The sequence below is a fragment of the Schistocerca gregaria genome, chromosome 2, assembly GCF_023897955.1.
Source record: "Schistocerca gregaria isolate iqSchGreg1 chromosome 2, iqSchGreg1.2, whole genome shotgun sequence".
Lineage (NCBI taxonomy): Eukaryota > Metazoa > Arthropoda > Insecta > Orthoptera > Acrididae > Schistocerca > Schistocerca gregaria.
This window is the reverse complement of record NC_064921.1, coordinates 1021990177-1022007734: the sequence shown is the minus strand read 5'-3', so window position 1 is coordinate 1022007734 and position 17558 is coordinate 1021990177. Positions and strand designations below refer to the sequence as shown.

The 17558-nt window shown below is 46.6% G+C and overlaps 1 protein-coding gene across 2 annotated transcripts in view; it reads right to left on the bottom strand.

The window, feature by feature from the left end:
• The window catches only part of LOC126335524 (meiosis 1 arrest protein-like), a 241279-nt gene that overhangs the window by 44606 nt on the left and 179115 nt on the right, over positions 1–17558 (bottom strand). The window lies entirely within an intron of this gene.

Sequence of the window (17558 nt, the reverse complement as noted above, 5' to 3'; positions counted from 1 at the left end):
CGAACCAGGTGAGAGGTTAGGATTCTAGGTTTTTAGGAAGGGTTCCTCTTGATGGTCCATGAATAGGTTAGCATAGGATGGTGCCATGTGGGTGCCCACAGCAATACTGCGGATTTGTTTGTAGGTAATGCCTTCAAGGGAGAAGTAATTGTGGGTGAGGAAATAGTTGGTCATGGAGACTAGGAAGGAGGTTGTTGGTTTGGAATCCATAGGGAATCTGGAAAGGTAGTGTTTGATAGCATTAAGGCCATGGGCATTGGGAATGTTAGTGTACAGTGAGGTGGCATCAATAGTGATGAGCAAGGCACCATATGGTAAAGGGAAAGGAACTGTGGAGAGTCGGTTGAGGAAATGGTTGGTATCTTTTATATAGGCGGATAGGTTCTGGGTAATAGGTTGGAGGTGTTGGTCTATGAGAGCAGAGATTCTCTCAGTGGGGGAACAGTAACTGGCCACAATTGGGGCGTCCTGGGTGGTTGGGTTTATGGACTTTAGGAAGCATATAGAAGGTGGGAGTGTGGGGAGTGGTAGGGGTAAGTAGAGAGATGGACTCTGAGGAGAGGTTCTGGGCTGTTTAAAATTGAACTGCTTCATAATATCATAAAATTGGAATTCAGCAAGCCTCTTTGTAGCTTCTTCTTCTTCTTCTTTCTTGAAGTCTCAGCTTGCCTACATCTAGTTTCTGATACTGATTCTCATACATGCAACTGCTGCAAAATCTTATTCTTGGAGCCCCCATGCAAACTATCTATCATGCAATAGGTACAGGACCTGTATCATGTAACACTGCAGACCATAAAAAATAAAAAAATTGTAATTCTAAAGGTATTACATTCATATCCTGGATGAAAAAATCCCAACTGTAGTGTTACCTAATGTGGCTTCCCCTGCCAGCATTACATACAAGGACATCGGTTGCAACTTTATCTCATGGCACTCACACCTACAGTAACTGTGATATGCAACTGTTTAAAAATGAATATCTTCATAATGTCAGTGGGTTGAGCCACACACATCAGCTGTCATGACCAGCAGTTAACTTGGTGCATATAACAACCTATAGCTATGATCCTGCAGTTTTATAATCTATGCATTGGCTAGAACTGCAAATTAATAAAACATACAAAATATTAAATGAAAGGTAAATGAATAATTTAATAATAAGGCTCATATTCTAATGTCTGTAACTGACACTGATGACAGGGAACTTTGCTGAATAATATTTATCCAAGAAAGCAAAACTCAAATAAATGGAAGGTTGTCCTACAATAATCCAGAAAAAGTTACCCTTATGAAACACTGTAAAGTTGCATTGAAAACATTATGAGAATGACAGCAAAACCCCAAGTTAAACAGTCATCCAAAACATGTGAAAAACTATGTCCATTTTTTGACCACAATTCAGAAAATTACGAAACAGTTATTTATAAATTAACACATGTGAAATAATAAGTAGGTACTCTGTCTAATCTCAATTCCGTAATGCAAGCTGAAAAAGTTAAAATTCTGCACTGGAGAACATTCAGCCCTTTGACAGTAGAAGTCCCATCGAAAGTTAAAGGTCTGTAGAAGCTGTTCCCTACCAGAATCTATCACTCACACGACCGAATAACACACGTTACCACAGGAAGGTCTGCCTTCTTCCAGAACTGACATAAAGTGCTTGTTCCCCTTAGTGCAACACTCATAAAGTGTCTGTCTCCAATTAACTCCAGCAGTATTCCATCGTTGTGTGATTCTCATTGGCTGATGGCCATCTCCACCAAAATACATCATTTACCATGTATACAATTGATTCCTGTATAGGTGAACATTCTCAGCTGTTTCAATGAAAGAATTTCATTTGATTTTGTATATGATGTGTTATATTTCAGACTAAAATGTATAACAATAAATTAAATTGTTACAGTCAATAGAGCTAAAATTATTCTTCTTAGAGAATAATTTGAAATTATGAAATTTCTAGCATACTTAAAATTAATATTATTAATTGCACAAGTGAACAAAAATTATTAAATTTATTTCTGGACTCATTGATAAAATAATGTTATAACTTGCTCATGATTCCTCTTTTGTCAAGAAGCTGTATAAACTCTTTCACTTTGCAAACTTTTTGGAATTTTGTGAGTACCACAGAATGTTAGTAGTAGTGGGCAGGTCTCTGATGGATACAGATGTACTTTTTTATGATCAACACTAACAATGTAATTTGGAATATTAAGTGGAAAGTGGAAAGATGGTGTGATATCTAATAATGTGACAAAGAATAAAACTCAAAAATAATACAGGCAAATCTTCATTAGCTATTTAGTCACCAGGAACTCACAATGTTATAAAGCAATATTTCAGCCACACAAATGTACCCATAGAGACAATAACCAGCCAACAACATGAAAACAAAATGAAGATAAGTAAAACGTTTTCCTTTTGTATATCTTATGCCTCTCAAAACTTTTCAAAAATGAAGATACTAATAAAAATGTAATAGTGATATGTGGGTGGGTAAGCGTACAATTCCTATGGCCTGTGTGGGTTTCTGGCTGTAGCAACTGCCTGCACACAGAAAACTCCAACCAATTGTGATCAGGCACAGTGTAATCACACAAAACACAAGAAAAACATTACAGAAATTCACAACACGCACATTGCAACCGAAGTCCACAAGACCGAACCAAAGAACTCTGAGACCCCAAAGATTGTTTACTCTGCGCTTCGCAGATGGCAGTTACTTGCAGTCGATGGTCACCACAGAGCCACCCCCCCCCCCCCCCCCCCCTCTGCCGGGAGTGCAGAGCAGTGGGGGAAGGACATGGGTGTCTTCCTGTGTAGTGGTGTTGTGGGATGCTTGCTGGTTGGTAGAGGTGTGTGCGAAGAGTCCATGCTGTCTGTGCAGGGTGGACTAGTGATGGTATAGTCCACCATCCAGTAGGGAGGACGACTGGTCGACATGCACGCGTGAACTGGACTGGCAAGGAAGATGTTGGTGTTGCAGTACAGGTGGAGACGGGGATGCAAATTTTAAGCATCCCGTTGGTGCTGAATGTTGTAGCCATGCCAGCCGTATCCACCCCATTTGGGATGGGGACTGTGCGCAGGATGGCAATATGTGAAGTAGGAGTGGACTCTTGCAAAGTGTCCCCTATGCGGAGGACGAAGATGGATCCCTCGTGGAGCTGCAAGGGAAGCTTGTCACGTGGGCACTAAGAGGCATTGATCGAGATTGCATTGACAGTGGACATAGGAGACACTAGGGAAGGTTGTGGGTAACGAACTCTGTGGGGAGAACTAGGATCTCCCCATACAGAACCTCCGCAAGTGAAGCCTGGAGGTCTGTCTTGTAAGCCATGCATATTCCTAACATAACCCAGGGAAGGGCGTCAGACCACTCACCACTGTGACACACGAGGGCCACTCTCAGAGTCCTGTGCCATCACTGGACCAGTCCTTTGCTCTGCATGTGATAAGGTGTAGTGCAGAATCTATCCACCCCACAGAGTACACAGAGTTCCTTAAACAGCAGGGATTCAAACTGCCTTCACTGGTCAGTGGTGAGGGTTGTAGGGCAGCCGAATAGAGCTATCCAGGATGATAGAAATGCGCGTGCTACGGAATGTGCTGGGATGTCCTGCAGGGATATTGCCACCACCCAATGTGGTAACGCGGTCAATTACAGACAGGATATACTTGAAACCATCAGACATGGGTAACAGTCCAACGAGGTCCAGATGTACATGCCGGAAGTGGCATTTTGGGATGTCGAATTTACCTAGATGGGGTTATGTGTGTCTGCCAACTTTGCTGTGCTGGCACTGTAAACAAGCACGAGCCCAAGTATGACAATCCCCCTTCACACCTGGCCACACAAAGCATTCTGTAACAAGGCACATAGTAGCCTTAGCACCAGGATGTGAAAGGTTATGTAATGTAGTGAATACTTGGTGACGCAGCATAGGGGGAACAATAGGCCGGGTGGTGACCATGGACGTATTGTACCACAGTGGCCTGATCGAGCCCAGTAATTGTGGGAAACTATCTGGAGGGAAGTATCTGGGTCCAGTCAGACGTTGTGTAATTCAATATCATTGTCCTGTAAGCGGGCCAATTCATCAAAATTAATGGGGGACGAAATTGCAGTGATACGTGATAGGTAGTCTGCCACCACATTTCTGAACATCGGATGTAACGGATGTCTGTTGAGTATTGGCAGACTAAGTCCATCTGCTGAAACCTACATGGGGGAAGGTCAACAGTAGGGTTACAGATAGACTCCAAGAGGGGGTGTTGGTCTGTGAAAATTGTTATCAAGAGGGCAATGGTCTTTGAAAATTGTTATGTTCCTTCCTTTGATGTCTGTGCAGAAATATTTTACAGCTTCATAAACTGCACGCAATTCTCTTTCAAATGCTGACCATTTACATTGAGCCATAGATAGTTTTTCCAAAAAGAGAGAGAGAGAGAGAGAGAGAGAGAGAGAGAGAGAGAGAGAGAGAGAGAGGGAGAGAGAGGTTGTGTAGTGTCACCGATGTGCTGTTGGAGGACTGCACTGATTGAAAAATCACTTGCATCTGCTGTAATAGAGATGCAGGCATCTGGAAAAGGATGGGTGAGAGTGACACCACATGCTAATGCTGACTTAAGGTCTTCAAAAGCTCTCACCATGTTGTCAGACCACTGTACTCGGCGATTGTCTGATGTTTGTTTCCTGGTCAATGGGTCAGTCAAAGGGACTTCAATCGCTGCCGCCATCAGCAGGTTACGATGGTAGAAACTGATAGTTCCCAAAAACCGTGGTAATTCACAAAATGACACTGGGAGGGGTAGATAGCGAATGCAGCCAACCTGCTCCTGAGGGGGGCATATACCTTCCAAGGAGATTGTGTACCCCAGAAAAGTGACAGTGGTGCAGCAGAGTTGTGACTTGTCGTTATTGCTCTCATCTCCATTACGTGTCAGTAAGATCTGAATCATGGCCAGGTGGAGTTCGTGTTCGCTGTCAGAGCATGTCATCAAGGTATGTGTAACAATATATGCAGTTAAACATAAGTGGGTGTATAATACGTTGCCAAGTATGGGCTGCTCTGAGACCATAAGCACGTAACAAAATTCGTAGAGGCCGAAAGGTGTGATCAACACTGTATTTGGTATGTCACTCGGTTCCATAGGTATCTGTAAATATGTCTTGCAGCGGTCCAAGACACTGAAAATGTGTGCTCTGCTAAGTACTTGCGTGAAGTCTTGTATATGAGGTATCGGATAATTGTCTAACACGGTATGCGCGTTGAGACAGTGATAGTATCCACAGACACGCACTGTGTCAACCTTTTTGGAAACTAAATGTATCAGCAAAGACCAGTTACTGTCTGACAGATGAACAATACCTGTCCACACAAGTTCCTCGACTGCAGCCTTAGAGAGGCGTAGTTTATGTGGCAACAGTTGGCGCACTTTATGATGCACTGGTGGCCCATCTGTCATGACAATTTTGTGTCTCTTGCCATTTGTGATGGCATTCAGTTGGGCTGGCGACAAAGTTCCACAATGTGCGTCACCAGTGTTGGGCAGCAGCATCAAAGTCCCATGCAGTGCATTGCTGGTGTCAGATGGTGGCGGTGTTGACAGGAGTTGTACAAGGCATCATGCCTCGGCGAGGGCTTGCTTAGCCGGAGATATGGCGCGGTTTAATTCGGCATTGCAAGCACAGAGGTAATCGACTGCAGTGCACTAGGACCAAAGCCAGGCAATGGAAGTTATGATGCTGTCCGCCAGTGAAGAGCATTCGATGAGAGTCATGTCAAAATCATCGGGGAGTTAAGGTGGAGGGGGTGCCAAAGAGGTGACCGAACACACAATATGAGTAGACGAGGCGTGGTGCAATAATGCGGCTGACTGGAGGTCTGGAGACAGTCTGAAATTAAAAAGGAAGTAACTGCCTAATACTAGGTCTTCTACGTCAGCCATGTAGAAGGACCAAGTGAACTGTTTGCCAGGTACGAGTTCAATAGGTCACTTGGCCAAACCGTTGATGTGAAGTGGCGTTTATTTGCTGCTCGAAGGAACAGTTTGGCTGGTGTCGTGTCATTTATGATAAATGTGGGAGGTACGACACTAACGTCTGCTCTGGTATCGACAAGAAAATACCGGTGGGAACCTAAATCCAAGGCATACAGATGTCCTCGTGAGGCGGGGGATCTAACAGAATGCAACGTCTGTGGGCACACTTGCATGCATCCGCGAGGTGTGGTGCCTACTGCAACCTGCTTGCAGTGTTTGGGAATGCGCAGGGTGGGCAGTAATTACAAGAGGCATCCCTGTAAGTGGTGTGGAACCAGCATATGCGTGAGTTGGCTGTACTCGTCCCACCAGCTGAAGTGTCAGGCGGGGGGAAAGAGGGGTGGGCCGGCAATAGCCCAGTTGGGATGGGGAGAAGTTGCTGCCGGGCCTCTCGCAGTAACCCATCTTGGCTGCTAGATGGCTGCTGTTCTGTGTGCTGTCCATGATATGCATGTGCCCGGCCTCTACTGCCTGATGGTGGAAGTACACTCACAGGATTATCAACCTCGGCGGTATTTGGCACTGTGCTGCAATGAGGGAGGTGGCGATGCCAAATAATGGCGTATGCCTGGTCTGCCAGCCATAGTTTATCCTCGAGTGACGTTGCAGTATGTGGGAGCAAATGTAATTGTAGTTCTTGCTGCAGTTTCACCAACCAAAATGGCCAGAGCACTAAGTTCAGCAAAATCTCGGTACTGACCTGTGTTCGCAAGTTTCGCCACAGCTGTGAGGGGGTCTGTCAACTAAAGGCTCATTATACATAATGTTGTGAATTGTATCTGCTGGCCAACAAGGAAGGCGTTTGGTGAGTAGTGCACATGCAGAGACGTATTTGTCGCTCTTGGGTGGGTTCAGCATCAAGTCACTAATAGGATCAGGGTGGTCATGCAGGTGGTTCACTAAACACACAAAGCAAGTGCTGTCATCTGCAGTACCATGTACGTGCAACATGTTGTCCACCAAGGTAAACCGCATCACTGGGTTGTCCGGCTGTAATGGTGGCAGCTTCGGAAAATAACCAGGGACTGGTGATTGCAGGGGTGTAGGAAAAGCACGAATTGTATGGGGATTCTGCACGGTGTTCACTGATGCAAACTGTGCCCCAGTGATGGATGACATGTTGCGTTGGACATCCATTAGCTGTGCAGGTGAGATGCGATATCCAGTCCTCATAGGCAGGAAATCTGTACAGCCACACTACGAGGATGGTGTGGCAGCGGCACACTACAAGCATGGTGTGGCAGGTGTGGAAGGATCAACGGCCAATGCAGATGAAATCTTCAGTAGAGGTGCAAAATTCTGATTGAGTGCCGAGGGATAGGGCGGAACCATGGCAGGTGCATTATCTGAAGTGTGCGTGGGGCGTCAGGATGGGCAGGCATATACATTGCCCGACACGTTTGACGTGAGTATCCCTTCGACCGGCATTGAGGGGGACACTTTAAACAGTAGACCGCTCTGAGAAGGGGGCGGCCATGTGTGTGGGCCCCAAAACTGGACAGCTGCATCGTCCATGTTGTACAGTAGAAATGTGGGTGAGGTGTCTCCAGGATCTTGTGCTGGAGGAGCATTCTGTGAAGCATAGAGTGCCATAGAAGGTGTCCGTGCCGATGTGTACAGCGTGCCAGTGGAGGTTAGGGTTGACTGGCAGGTCGAAGCAAACACCGGAGATATGAACATTCCCAGTGTATTAGTAGCACATGGGGTAAAGCTTTGTGCTTCACAGTCAAATGTCCATTCTGCGGTCACAGCATCCTGCATTGCCAGAAAAACTGGAGGTTGCGACATTGTCTATTGGTGAGAAACTGGTGGTACACAGCGAGCGAATGCAATGTATTTTTACAACTTGGGGTCACCAATGCGGGTTTCCTAGCTGTAGTGACTGACTGTGCACAGAAAACTCCAATCAATTATGATCAGGCACTTTTATTAAGTTCATGTAATTACACAAAACACAAGAAAAACACTACAGAACTTCACAACACACACATTGCAACCAAAGTCCACAAGACCGATCCAAAGAACTCCGAGACACCAAAGACTGTTTACTCCACCCATTGTAGGTGGCAGTTACTTAGATATGATTGTAAATTAACTAAACCCTCATCACTCTACATTAACATATTACAACAATTTTTAAATAAATAAATGTTGTAAAAATTAGGTCACACTAAGACCATTCTCAATAAATATAAGTAAAGGTTTGTTCATAAATAAATTAGCCAGAATTCTTGCACCAGTGTGCTCACATTAAATGACAACATTATGTTGTTAAATACCCTATATAATAGTATTTCTGTCTGCTTGATAGGATAGAAGTGTCTTGCGGTACGTCTTTTCAATGGTGATATTAGCTAACACATGTGACCACTTCTGAATAATTAATTATAAACATATATAAATAAAGTTGGTTGGTTGGTTGGTTTGTGGGATAAAAAGGACCAGACTACCAGGGTCATTGGTCCCTTTTTCCAAAGAAAACTAAAACCACCCAAGGAGAACAAAAAACAAACAACAGGAAAGACAGCAGACGAAACAGGACATGAAATACTGTGACAGACACCAGACAAAACAAATTAAAACACATAGTGTGACGGTGGTTGGCCGACCATGGAGAGAAAAAAAAGGAAAAGCCAACCACCAAGAACATATTAAAAACTAAGTTTAAAATCAGAGGCTAAAAGCCAGAATCAACACAATAAAACAAACACTCAGATTAAAGGATAAAAACCCCCTGCCAGAATAAAACGCAAAACCAAGTCCACCATGGCAGAGTCATCTAACAAAAGAGCAGAGAGTGCGTCAGGCAGCGCAAACGTCTGCCTGAGCACAGATAAAAGTGGACAGTCCAACAAAATGTGGGCCACTGTCAATGCCAAGCCGCAGCGGCATAGAGGGGGGTTCACACGGCGCAAAAAGTGGCCGTGGGTCATCCGTGTGTGCCCAATGCGCAGTCGGCAGAGGACGACAAACTCCTTGCGAGAGACTCGCATGGAGGAGTGCCACACAGTCATCGTGTCCTTGACGGCACAGAGTTTGTTAGGGGTGGTCAGACCGCGCCATTCAGCATCCCAAAACGAGAGAACTTTGCGGCGTAAGACTGCCCACTAATCAGTCGCCGGGAGGCCATCTCCAGAGATGGTGCACTGGTGGCCTCTTTCGCCAGGTGGTCAACATTCTCATTGCCGGGTATCCCAACATGGCCTGGGGTCCATACGAATACCACAGAGCGGCCGCAACGTGCAAGAGTATGCAGGGACCCTTGGATAGCCATCACCAGACGAGAACGAGGGAAACACTGGTCGTGAGCTCGTAAACCGCTCAGGGAATCACTACAGATAACGAAGGACTCACCTGAGCAGGAGCGGATATACGCTAGGGAAACACTGCAACCAGCCGGCAACGAACGTTGTTCAGAATGGTCCCCTAGAGTTAGTGCATAACCGACACGACCAGCAACGATCGAACCATCGGTGTAGACAACACCAGAGCCCTGATACGTGGCCAGGATGGAATAAAAGCGGCGTCGGAAGGCCTCCGGGGGGCAGAGTCCTTCGGGTCCTGTGCCAAGTCGAGCCGAAGGCAAGGGCGAGGGACACACCATGGGGGTGCATGCAATGTGGCCCGGAAAGGATGTGGAACAGTGAGAACCCTAAGCCCGGAAAGAAGCTCTTTGACTCGGACCGCGATCGTACAACCTGACTGAAGCTGACGTTCTGGCAGATGGACGACCGATTGCGGGAACAGGAGACGATAGTTGGGATGCCCAGGCAAGCTAAAAACGTGGGCAGCATAAGCAGCCAGTAATTGTTGGCGTCGTAACCGCAGTGGACGGACACCAGCCTCAACAAGTATGCTGTCCACAAGGTTGGTCCGGAAGGCACCAGTGGCAAGGGGTATCCCACTGTGGAGGATTGGATCCAGCAGCCGTAACGCAGATGGGGATGCTGAGCCATAAGCCAGACTCCCATAGTCCAGACGGGACTGGATTAACGCCTGTTAAAGCCGTAGGAGAGTAGATCGGTCGGCGCCCCACCTGGTGTGGCTCAGGCATCGCAGAGCATTTAGATGCCGCCAACACGCCTGTTTAAGCTGCCGAATATGAGGCAGCCAAGTCAACCAGGCATCAAAAACCACCCCCAAAAACCTATGTGACTCCACCACTGTAAGAAGCTCGCCATCGAGAACAGTGTGTCACCGGCAGAAATGCATAACGCAGGTCTTGGCTGCAGAAAACTGAAAACCACGCACTACAGCCCAAGACTGTGCCTTGCGGATTGCGCCCTGTAGCTGACGTTCAGCAGCTGCATGCCAATAGAGCTGTAGTAAAGGTAGAAGTCGTCAGCATACAGGGAAGCCGAGACAGAATGTCCCACGGCCGCAGCGAGCCCGTTAATGGCTATTAAAAACAGACAGACACTTAGAACAGAACCCTGTGGCACACCGTTCTCCTGGACTTGGGAGGAACTATATGAGGCCGCGACGAGCACACGGAAGGTACGATACGACAGAAAACTGCAGGTATAGATCGGCAGAGGGCCCCGAAGACCCCATCCATGAAGCTTAGAAACGATATGAGGACGCCATGTCGTATCATATGCCTTCCGCATGTCGAAAAAGACAGCAACCAGATGCTGACAGCGGGCAAAGGCAGTTCGGATGGCTGACTCCAGGCTCACCAGATTGTCGGCAACGGAGCGGCCTTTACGGAACCCACCCAGAGACGGAGTCAGAAGGCCCCGAGACTCCAGTACCCAATTCAAGCGCCAGCTCACCATCCGTTCAAGCAACTTGGAAAGAACGTTGGTGAGGCTAACGGGAGGTAGCTGTCCACCTCTAAAGAGTTCTTCCCTGGTTTCAGAATGGGGACGACAAGACTTTCCCGCCATTGCGACGGAAACTCACCCTCGACCCAAATGCGGTTGTAAAGGTTGAGGAGGTGTCGCTGGCAGTCCACTGAAAGGTGTTTCAGCATCTGAGAGTGGATGCTATCTGGCCCAGGAGCGGTATCAGGACAAGAGGCGAGGGCACTGCGAAATTCCCACTCACTGAATGGAAGATTGTACAATTCAGGATGGTGGGTGTGAAAAGAAAGACTCCGACGTTCCATTCGCTCTTTAATGGAGTGGAAGCGCAAGGGGTAGTTGGCAGAAGCGGAATGGAGAGAAGTCTTCCGAAGTAAGAGTGATTTCAGGTGTGCCGCAGGGGAGTGTCATAGGACCGTTTCTATTCACAATATACATAAATGACCTGGTGGATGACATCCGAAGTTCACTGAGCCTTTTTGCAGATGATGCTGTGGTGTACTGAGAGGTTGCAACAATGAAAAATTGTACTGAAATGCAGGAGGATCTGCAGTGAATTGACGCATGGTGCAGGGAATGGCAGTTGAATCTCAATGTAGACAAGCGTAATGTGCTGCGAATACATAGAAAGATAGATCCCTTATCATTTAGCTAAAAAATAGCAGGTCAGCAACTGGAAGCAGTTAATTCCATAATTCTGGGAGTACGCATTCGGAGTGATTTAAAATGGAATGATCATATTAAGTTGATCGTCGGTAAAGCAGATGCCAGACTGAGATTCATTGGAAGAATCCTAAGGAAATGCAATCCGAAAACAAAGGAAGTAGGTTATAGTACGCTTGTTCGCCCACTAGAGAAGATCCAACAGAGAGCAGCGCGCTTCGTTACAGGATCATTTAGTAATCGCGAAAGCATTACAGAGATGATAGATAAACTCCAGTGGAAGACTCTGCAGGAGAGATGCTCAGTAGCTCGCTACGGGCTTTTGTTAAAGTTTCGAGAACATACCTTCACCGAAGAGTCAAGCAGTATATTGCTCCCTCCTACGTATATCTCGCGAAGAGACCATGAGGATAAAATCAGAGAGATTAGAGCCCACACAGAAGCATACCGACAATCCTTCTTTCCACGAACAATACGAGACTGGAATAGAAGGGAGAACCGATAGAGGTACTCAGGTTACCCACCGCCACACACCATCAGGTGGCTTGCGGAGTATGGATGTAGATGTAGATGTAGAATTCAGGGCAAAGTGCTCTGCCAAGCGGTTTGCAATGACGTCGGAGTCAGTACAAACTGCTCCATTCAGTGAGAGCGCAAGGACGCTGACAGGGGTCCGATACCCATGGATGCATCAAATCTTGGCCCAGACCTGCGATGGAGTGACATGGAGGCCAATGGTGGACACATACCACTCCCAGCACTCCTGCTTGTGTTGGCGGATAATGCGGCGGGCTCGCGCATGCAGCCGTTTGAAGGCGATAAGGTGTTCAATTGACGGATGTCGCTTGTGACGCTGGAGCGCCCGCCGGCGAGCTTTAATCACTTCAGCGATCTCAGGCGACCACCAAGGCACAGTCCGCCACCGAGGGGACCCAGAAGAATGGGGAATGGCAGATTCGGTGGCAGTAATGATGCCGGTGGTGACCGATTGAACCACTGCATCAGTGTCATCGTTAGAGAGAGGCTCAATAGCGGCAGTGGAGGAGAACAAGTCCCAGTCAGCCTTATTCAAAGCCCATCTGCTAGGGCGCCCAGAAGATTGACGCTGTGGCAGTGACAGAAAGATCAGAAAGTGGTCACTACCACAAAGGTCGTCATGCACTCTCCATTGGACAGATGGTAAGAGGCTAGGGCTACAGATGGAAAGGTCAATGGGAGAGTATGTGCCATGTGCCACACTGAAGTGTGTGAAGGCACCATCATTTAATATTGAGAGATCGAGCTGCGCCAATAAATGCTCAACAACGACGCCTCGACCTGTTGCCACTGACCCACCCCACAGATGGTTATGGGTGTTAAAGTCGCCCAGTAACAAGAAAGGTGGCGGCAATTGGGCTATCAGAGCAGCCAGGACATGCTGCGCGACATCACCATCCGGTGGAAGGTAAAGACTGCAGACGGTAACAGCCTGTGGCGTCCACACCCGAACAACGACAGCCTCTAAAGGTGTTTGGAGAGGGACAGACTCACTGTGAAGAGAGTTCCGGACATATATGCAGACGCCACCAGACACCCTTTCATAAACTGCCCAGTTCTCATAATAGCCCCGATAGCCACGGAGGGCGGGGGTTCGCATTGCCGGAAACCAAGTTTCCTGCAGAGCAATGCAGAGGAAAGGGTGAAGGCTGATAAGTTGGCGGAGCTCAGCTAGATGGTGGAAGAAACCGCTGCAGTTCCACTGGAGGATGGTGTTGTCCATGGCTGAGAAAGGCGTGACGGGACTGGGAAGGCAGATTACGCCGCTGGGTCACCTGCTGCCTCCGATTGAGCACCTGGGATAGTGCTTTCCGTGACGTCTGAGGGACCGGCGAGATCGAGGTCCTCAGCGGATGCCAGAATCTCCAACTCGTCCTCAGATGCAGAGCTTGTAGGAAGCGGTGGGATGGGTGCCACTGCTATGCTATGTCGTTAGCCTTTGGGACTTTCTTCTTCTTCTGTTTCTCGCTGTGCCTTCGGTGGTTCAGGCTGGGATGGCCTACCGGGTCAGTCTCAGGGACAGACGAAGACCGTGAGGCCCTACGACCAGGGACCGGTGGTTGTTTGAGCCACTTGCGGCTGTCCGCTTTTGTACCGGTCGAAACATACAAAGGGAGGTCCCCAAGGGACCCCTTCCTGGCGAGAGGAGCCGAAGAAGTTTTACACTTCTCCGGCTGGGAAGGGAGAACTGATGTCCCCGATGGTTGGTGGGGTGTTGCTCCTAAAGTAGATCGAGCAGGAGCAACAGGAAATTTAGTGCCCCCCCACTATCAAGGGGGCAGGTGTGGGCCTTCGACAATGAGAGCTGACTGGAGCTGATGGAACTGTAGCAGGAGTGACAGTTGCGGCATAAGAAGATGTCATATACACTGGATGAAGCCGATCATATTTCCGCTTCGCCTCGGTGTACGTCAGTCGGTCGATGGTCTTGATTTCCATGATTTTCCGCTCCTTCTGCAGAATTGGACAGTCCGGCGAGCAAGGCGGTAGGTGTTCTCCACAGTTCACACGGGGCACAGGGATCATCAGGATGGGATGGTCGACCACAATCGCGACATACAAGGCCGGAAGCACAGCGTGAAGACATATGGCCGAACTTCCAATACTTGAAGCACCGCATCGGGGGAGGGATATATGGCTTGACATCACAACGGTACACCATCACCTTGACCTTCTCAGGTAATGTGTCACCCACAAAAGCCAAGATGAAGGCACCGGTGGCGACCTGATGTTCCCTCGGACCCGGGTTGACGCGTCAGATGAAATGGACACCTCGTCGCTCCAAGTTGGTGCGCAGCTCGTCATAGGACTGTAAAAGGAGATCCCTGTGGAAGATAATGCCCTGGACCATATTCAAACTTTTATGGGGCATGATAGTAACGGAGACATCCCCCAGCTTATTACAAGTGAGCAAGGCTCATGACTGGGCGGAGGATGCCGTTTTTATCAACACCGATCCAGACCACATTTTGGACAAGTTATCCACCTCCCCAAACTTGTCCTCTAAATGCTCTACAAAGAACTGAGGCTTCATGAACATAAAGGATTCCTCATCAGCTCTGGTACAGACAAGACACCTGGGCGAATACGTCTCACTTTCAGTCAATGCCTTTCGTTCCTCCCACGGTGTAACCAGGGAGGGGAACGATTTGGGGTCATAAACGCTACCCTTAAAATGGGCCTTCGAACGCTTAGACACTGATGGTGGCTGGCCACCAGCAAGAGAAGATGTACCACACTTCATTGCGTGTCATCCACCCTGATGCCACCTACTCCGACCAAGGGCCCTCCCCACGGGCGCCACCCAGCCGCAGCAAAGGCCACCTGGCAGGATGGCCATTGCCGGGAGTCCTGATGCCCCAGGGAGATGGGCATCTACTGCTTGGCATATGTGGGGAGTTAACGGCGCAGGCATCAGTAGAGCGATCCCTGTGTTGTCAGGGGGCTACAACCAACAGGGTACATGGCGGCCCCACCACAACGGACTGGCTACCGTGCTGGATCTTAGGTGCAAAAACGTATAAGGTCGTCGTCGTCGCAGCTAAAAGCAACACTGCACAGTGCAGCGTGGTAATCACACCCAGGGATGTATCCTCACCCAAGAGATGGAAAACGAGCGGGACACCATGGCAACGACAAGAAAGCCGGCTAAAGGTCTCAATGCACGACAGATACAGTGCACCATGTAAGGCGCCCTTCCCCAATCGGCTCGCTCTTCGGAAAAATTTTGAAATATGGAGGTCAAACCTGACAGGGGACCATCACACAAGGCCGAAACGTTTGAGACTCCTTTTAGTCACCTCTTACGACAGGCAGGAATACCGCGGGCCTATTCTTACCCCCGAACCCACAGGGGGGATAAATAAAGTTACTGGCAAAATAGTAAAATATTCATTGAATCGTTACATGAAGATGACAATATATCTGATATTTATGCTACATTCAATTGCTATGTTATTTTCTAGAACACAATGTTCTGACAGACATTTGAAGTATGAAAAATATTACAAATATATAATAAATCCCTAAATACAATAGATACAGATACATAGTGTTCTAGGATGATAGGTAGGTGCAATGCCATCACCTGAGATATCATTTGTTGAAACTGCATGAAATGTTTGGAAGTCATTAATCCAAAGATTCACTGTGAAAATACTTAGTCACTGTAAGTTACTAATTTTTGTAGTTTTTGAGGTATTGAAAATATAATTGTTTCATTGGGTGGACCTTATTTTTCTGAAAATGCAGATGTACAGTGATTTCTATATTGTGGAACTGTGTGTGTTACAGAATTTCAATCTATTGTATATTATGCAATATTTCAGACAGGCTCTTTATTTATGATGTTAGAGTTGCAGTTGGTGAATTTGTGAATTCAGAATGAGATTTTCACTCTGCAGCAGAGTGTGTGCTGATATGAAACTTCCTGGCAGATTAAAACTGTGTGCCGAACTGAGACTCGAACTCGGGAACTTTGCCTTTCTCGGGCAGGTCCTCTACCAACTGAGCTAACCAAACATGACTCACACCCTGTCCTCACAGCTTTACTTCCGCTACTAACCTCGTCTCCCAACTTCCAAACTTGACAGAAACTCTCCTGTGAACCATGCAGGACTAGCACTCCTGAAAGAAAGGATATTGCGGAGACATGGCTTAGCCACAGCCTAGGGGATGTTTCCAGAATGAGGTTTTCACTCTGCAGCATAGTGTGCACTGATATGAAACTTCCAGGCAGATTAAAACAGTGACAGGGTGTGAGTCATGCTTGGGTACCTCAGTTGGTAGAGCAATTGCCCGAGAAAAGCAAAAGTCCCAAGTTCAAGTCTCAGTCCGGCACACAGTTTTAATCTGCCAGGAAGTTTCATTTGTGTATTGTTTGTAACAATACTTTGGATCTAAAACATAGTTATAAAAATGTGAACAGAACTCATTGGGCTAGTTGCACAGTGACTTTGAAAGGTGAGCTGTCTGAATGCCAGCCAGCTCTAGACTCACCGTTGACTGAACAGCTCTATTTGCCTGTCACTTTTTTTTCTTTTTTTTGTCTAATGGAGTATTAGTAACATTGTAGAACACATTTGGCAGCTATGTGGTGATTTACTTACTTCCTGGTTTTATTCCGAATTACCCTAGCAAATTCACTCTGTATTTGTTGTCATTTAGATGAAATATTCTGAATTACTCCAATTTAAGGAATGATATAGAGGTAGCAGATTATGGTCAGTTAGCTACTTAGTTCCATGTTCCATGGATCATTTTGCACAATAGATAGTAACGATGTGGAACAAGTCATTTTACATTGACATTGCAAATTAATTTGTGCGTGTAGTAATATTCTAAAGATTTCCAAATTTTTTTTACAAAAAGAGGTATACAGATGTGAGTTAGAAATTCTACCCATCACAATAGTAGACATTCTTCTACAGGATAGAAGGAGTTGTCAGAGAGAAACTTTGTCCGTTTTATATCAAATCTGCTTTGCTGTCTTCTGTCAGACAATTTATATCACTTGGTAGGTGACCAAAAATTTTTGTTGCAAATAGTGCAACCTTTATTGTGCTAAAGACAACTTTTATCTGGAGTAAGGAGCATCATTTTTACTTCTAGTATTGTAATTATGTACCCCATTGTTTCTTTTGAACTGCAGTTGATTATCTACAACTTCATGAGGGAATAAATTACTGTGAAGCAGTAGTCAGAATGCCCACCTTCTTAAACAGATGTCTTCAAGATGACCATGGGTGAGCACAACATATTATTCTTACAGCAAAGTTTTGTGCAATGGAGAATTTCTTTCTTAAAGGTGATTTAACCCAGAACATTATTCCATAATACATTATTGAATGAAAATATGCAAATTATGTCAACTTACTGATTTGTCTCTCCACAAGATTTGCAATGATTCTAAGTACAAACACGGCTGAACTAAGTTATTTTAAGAGTCCTAAAATGTGTTTTTTCTGCTTTAAATTCTCATCAATATGGACCCCTAAGAATTTT